Below are 6000 nucleotides of genomic sequence, written 5' to 3'. Positions count from 1 at the left end.
CTCAGACAGACAACCCCTTCAGCCAATCAGCATAACACAAAAACTGACGTCATCTCAAGTCTCCAATCAGTGAACGACTCTAGCTCGGAACACGGAACCTGATTGCAGCTTTCATATCACGAACCCAAGAACTGCTTCAAACCCCACATTGTTCATTATTTAATGTAGAAAGCCTTTATGTTGAATTATTCTATACTAGCCCTTACCCGTTGTGAGATATTCCCCCCCCCCCCCCCATTGTGGCCGCAGGGGGTACTGCGCCATGGGTGCGTTTTCGCATTTTTTATTCACTAATAAATTCATTATTAATTTATAATTTGTTAAATTGGAAAAAGGGCTTCGTTAAGACCTCCATATTATTATGGTCAATGCCTGTGCGAAAAGTGGGAGTGATTGGTGCAGGCAGTGAGGAGCTACGGCGGTGTTTCTGACAGACACACACACATTCAGACAGACATTCAGACAGACATTGACTGAATTATAGTATGATGATGATGATGATGATGATTCTTTCCTGTTGTGAAAAAACCCTTCAAAGGCAGAAACGCCTTTGAAATTATTTCAAATTATGAGTGTCCTATATGGTTTTCATATGGGCTAACTGGGCACGCGTTGGGAGTGTGCAAGCCCCATGTCGGTCCCACATGGTCTGTACAGTATATGGGCTAACTGAGAATGGGTTGGAAGTGGGAAAGCCCATGTAAGTTAACCTCTCCCCCTTTTCATTGTATCGAGTATCAAGTAGTATTTTGATACTAATTAGAAGTCAGGCATTGCATATAGCTTTTTGTCAGGTGAAACCTGACTAGTGAAAACTCATGAAATGTAGAAGACCTAGTCATACATGAGTCATACTGAGGACCTAGTCCTCAGTATGAAATTTCAACTTCAAATTTCAACTTCGAATTTCAACTTCGAATTTCAACTTCAAATTTCAACTTCAAATTTCAACTTCAAATTTCAACTTCAAATTTCAACTTCAAATTTCAACTTCAAATTTCAACTTCAAATTTCAAATTGCGGGCTCTGCTTGCGCACTAGTAGGCCTTGTGTGCAATGCGCAAGTTGGCACTCGACAGAGTGCGGTTCTAGTTATTATTTGTTTTCGACTCATAAAAATGGTCCGCGACCCACATATGGGCCCGACCCCCCGATGTGCCAAGCAATGATAGTTCATGTGGTATTTTTGACCACTTGTATGTTTTATATCAGTGGTTCTCTACCAGTGGTCCTTGAGGGGGTTCCAGGTGGTCTGCAGCTAAATGATGGAGAGATGGTAACCAAATGGACCCTTATATATATCTTTAACTCTTGAGAGCGTAAAATGAAACCAAATGGACCTGTGAGTTAAATTATTGGTAAAAATCTGCATCAGTTAAATGTAGAAGAATTGCCTGTTATCTCTCCTGTGGTAGCCTACCACATCAATACAGCATGGAATTGTGGACGGCATCTTATTCAAAGACAACAAAATAGTCTACGTTTTGGGTCTGAGAGGCTAAAATCTCATCAAATGGTGGTCCGTGACTCAAATGGCGAATAATTGTAACTGTTAATTCACTCGGAAACTCTTGTCAAGATAAAACAAAAAAGCATTTATTACTAATTTGATTTGCATTTGGGGTGTGCCTCTGATCCTGTGATACAGAATAATCTGTGAAAGCATGACACATGACACTGAATCTACTTGTAGCAGAGAGACCTGAAGACATACAGCTATTACATTGTCATAATAGACATGGAAACCTTAGGCAGACCCTAAAGGTACACAACAATAAGAACGGTGCTGACATAAATTAAGCTTCTACAGGAGGAGGCTGGGGAGCTGTCATTCAGTCAATGTGGCATCAGAGATGTTGAGCATGTGCAGTAAGAGAGAATGTAAGTCCATGTAGATCCAACTGATCGTGGCCATACAGGTATGTGATTGTGACAACCCTGGGGTTTTCAGGGTAGCTCATGTGTAGTCAATGATTTGTAGTCATCTGGCAGGAAAAACCACAAGGCGGAATCAGTACTATGAATGGGTACTTCTTATTCCGCCTTGTGGCTTCCTGCCTGATGACTACAAGTCAGTGACTACAACATGACGTAAATTACATCCGCTCCAGACTGGTTCACACGGCGATTTTGGAACACAGACCAGGCTTTCCTCCGAGGTGGAAAGCCTTGTGACGCGAGGTTACTCTATAAGAGGCTGCATAGCATAGCATGGCCAGCCAGCCATTCTCACACTCTCACACCATGCAGCTCACTGGGAACACGCCAACCTTTTTTGTTTTGAGTTGGTTATATACTATTGCACAGCACACCCCTACATTAAAACACACTATACTAATCCATACACCACTGATTCTACTGACTTCCGTGGTTGATATTGAGTTTGTTTGCATTATGCATTTTTCTTAGTTAGATATCTAAGTTAGAGTTAATACAATAATTTGTTTGTGTGGGCTTCCTCATTGTTACAAACTGATTGAGCCACTTGCATTAATAGGCATGACATGTGAGTCTTGATTTTGGTGCCTGCCTGTACTACTGCAATAAACTGGAAACTTAAACGGGTGAACATAGGCAGAAGGTTCTCACCGTAGGGTCCCCCAGGGGTACCTGAGGGGGTTCCAGGGAGTCCCCAGCGAAATATTAATACTAGTTAGGAAACAAATAGACTCTAACTCCAAGTTAAATGAACACTGAGGATTTTAATGCATATAGGGGTCCTTGAATTTCCAAAACAGTGGGCAATCACTGCTCTCATGACGGCAGGGCAGGGGAGGGATTTGACCGGTATAGCCTATATATCCCTGCACATGATGTAAGCAGCCAGGACTCTGATCTGGTGGGATCCGGTTAGTGCTTGCACCCCCCCCCCCCCCCCCCCCCCCCCCCCCGCTGACACTTCCATTTGGTACAAGCCACAATGCTGTAACCCACTCATTCTGTCTGCCCCTAAGCTGCACACACTGAGAGAGAGAGAGAGAGAGAGAGGGAGAGAGAGAGAGAGAGAGAGATCAGTAATCCTCAAATGAAAGACATAACCTGGAGAGAGCAACAAGGAAGCCAGTCATAGTGGATGTACAGTAGGAACAACACATCTGACTACATAGATGGTGCCAAAATCTTCAGAGATGGCTGTCTACTGCACACACCAGCATCCTGCCCTGGAGACCTGACAGGACACACACGCACACGCACACGCACACACACACACACACACACGCACACGCACACACGCACACGCACACACACGCGCGCACGCGCACACGCGTGCACAGCTCACATTCCACACACTGAATGGACCATGTCTTCTGCCGGGTCGACTAACAACAACAACCGACAGCCGTGTAAGTAACATGCAGTGTGTGATGCTCTAATTCCTCATAACAACTTGTTTTAATTGGATCATTTTGTCTTCATGATTGGGATGTATAGTATTCTAATTTGGTCTCCATAAGGAATTTTATAATAGACAATATTTGAATCCTTTGTCTACTTAATGAGTTGACCAAGTCAGTTGTTTACAACATTCAGTATAATTATGTTCTAAATATACTGTTGTTCTGCATGCCCCCAAATTAACTGAGGTGTTGCTCTCATCATATTGTAATTTACTGTCAGGTTGCATTGTACAGTAATATTGCTATGAACGATTGTGAAATTGTCTCCCGGTTTTAAATGAATCATTTTGTACTTCTGTCCATGGGTAAACAAGTTTGAATCCCACAAAATTCGACTCAGTTTCCGTCACAGTCTGTCAGACTTAAGGCCTGTTCTGTGTGACATCAGTATATTTGTGTGATAAAGGACACGGAATTGGTTGTTTTTTAACATAATATACTGTACTTGTCTTTACCCAGGAAAATAACCTACTGTGTGTTTGTGTGTGTGTGTGTGTGTGTGCGTGCGTGCGTGCGTGCGTGCGTGCGTGCGTGTGTGTGTGTGTGTGTGTGTTATGGTGCATACTATTATGTTTGTTTATCTTGTACAGTACAGTGTATACAGTATACGTGTATGCAGGCATGCAGAGCAGAAAGCAATTAACAAAATGCTCTAAAGGATTATTGTGTCATTAGGTAAATGGGGGCCATAAATAGTTAGGGCTTTTATATTTGATCAGTTTGGTAAATCAGGTATGAACTCACAACACATTTTAACTAGTTAAACACCATAGGGCCCTATTTTCGTCCATGCGTCCTTATCCCTAAACTATTTGCCTTTTTTTTTTTTTTACTATTTTGAAAAACATTTTTGAATAGTTAAAATAGCCAATCTACATCGATTTTTAACTATTCAAAAATGTTTTTCAAAATAGTAAATAAAGGCAAAGTACTTAAGAGATAAGGGGTTTATCATGGACGAAAATCGAGCCCTATGTACTTTATTGACCAGGGTCCCCCAGGGTTCTGGACAATGTGCTATTTTTGCTGAACGTTCGCCCAGAATAGGGAAGTTAGGGTTCATGTAGCCTCGGAAACCACAAGCATTTTAGGGTTCATGTGGCTAACGTAATAAAGGCCATTTTAAGCAACTGACAGAGCTGGGTTCTAATTACACCAAATGAATTGGATAAAACTCTTTACCTTTGTCTGAGTAAAGCGTACCTATACTTGTTTGTGCAATGGTGCTGCATGGTCTATCTAAATAGTTTACAGACATTTAGACTAGGGTGGACATGTTAACCAGGTGGACATGATAATTAGTACCTGTGTGCCAGGAGAACAATTGGCTGACGTCCCAATTTAACAGCTGACCTCAGCTCAGGAAATAACATGTGCTAGAAGAAGTACAGACTGAAGTTTGTGTGTGTGTGTGTGTGTGTGTGTGTGCGTGCGTGCGTGCGTGCGTGCGTGCATGCGTGCGTGTGTGTGTGCGCGTGCACACGCACACACATTACACGCACATACATTACACTCGTGTGCGTGCGTGCGTGCGTGCGTGCGTGCGTGTACATATTATGTATATTATGCATGCTTGTGTCCCTATCTTAACCAATCACCCTGTCGTGTCTATTTTGGACATGTCATTAGGCCTACTGTATAGGCAAACCTTTTCACAAAATGAAAAAACATTTAAAAAAATGTTTTAGAATATTTTATAGATTTAGAAACATAAATAAAACACGTCAATGCAACACAATGCGATTTTAAAAGATTCTGGAAAAACGAAACTTTTTATTTTATTTTAACAGAGTTGTGAGTTTGCAGACAGGCTATTTTTGAATGTTCCTAACAGGGGGGCTTAAGTGTTTAATAATGTGTGATGATGCATGCAGGTTAGAGCACTGTGAGGTCTGTGGAGACCTGCTAGGATTGACCGTAATTGGCAGCAGTGAACAGGCTGGAGGTCATTATGGCCTGGCTAGAGTGCTTTAATGGCTTTTGTAAATGGGAAGCACCCTTAGAGTAAGGAAGCACCCCACTCACCTCTCCTCTCCTCTGTCTTTGACCCTAGCTGGCAGGGGGGTGGGGGGTGGAAGCACCCTACTCACCTCTCCTCTCCTCTGTCTTTGACCCTAGCTGGCAGGGGGGTGGGGGTGGGGGGTGGAAGCACCCTACTCACCTCTCCTCTCCTCTGTCTTTGACCCTAGCTGGCAGGGGGGTGGGGGGTGGAAGCACCCTACTCACATCTCCTCTCCTCTGTCTTTGACTCTAGCTGGCAGGGGGGTGGGGGGTCAGGGTATGAACATGGCCAGGAGGAGGTCACGGAGAGAGACTTGGAAGATCAAATGGAAGGCATGAAACATAATGTGACACACGTTACATAACAGACAGCAGAGCAGAATCTTCGTCCTGTCCTGCAGGCTGCTGGTGTGTGTGTGCGTGTGCGTGTGCGTGTGCGTGTGTGTGTGTGTGTGTGTGTGTAAGGGAGAGTTGCAGCCGTAGGTGTGACAGCGTGGATGGATGCTGTGGTCAGTACGGGGAGCAGACCCATCAGGATGACAAATGACCGTTGAGGTTCTACTGTCATATGTCATACAATGCGGCGTGTGATAATAATATT

General features: G+C 43.4%; 1 protein-coding gene across 1 annotated transcript in view; it reads right to left on the bottom strand.

Moving 5' to 3' along the window:
* The window catches only part of LOC306917415 (troponin C, slow skeletal and cardiac muscles), a 368649-nt gene that overhangs the window by 275742 nt on the left and 86907 nt on the right, over positions 1–6000 (bottom strand). The gene's annotated exons all lie outside the window — the stretch shown is intronic.

This window comes from Electrona antarctica (genome assembly GCF_951216825.1).
Source record: "Electrona antarctica genome assembly, chromosome: 2".
Taxonomy (NCBI): Eukaryota; Metazoa; Chordata; class Actinopteri; order Myctophiformes; family Myctophidae; genus Electrona; species Electrona antarctica.
The sequence above is the reverse complement of the archived record's forward strand: the minus strand, read 5'-3'. Positions and strand labels throughout refer to the sequence as shown.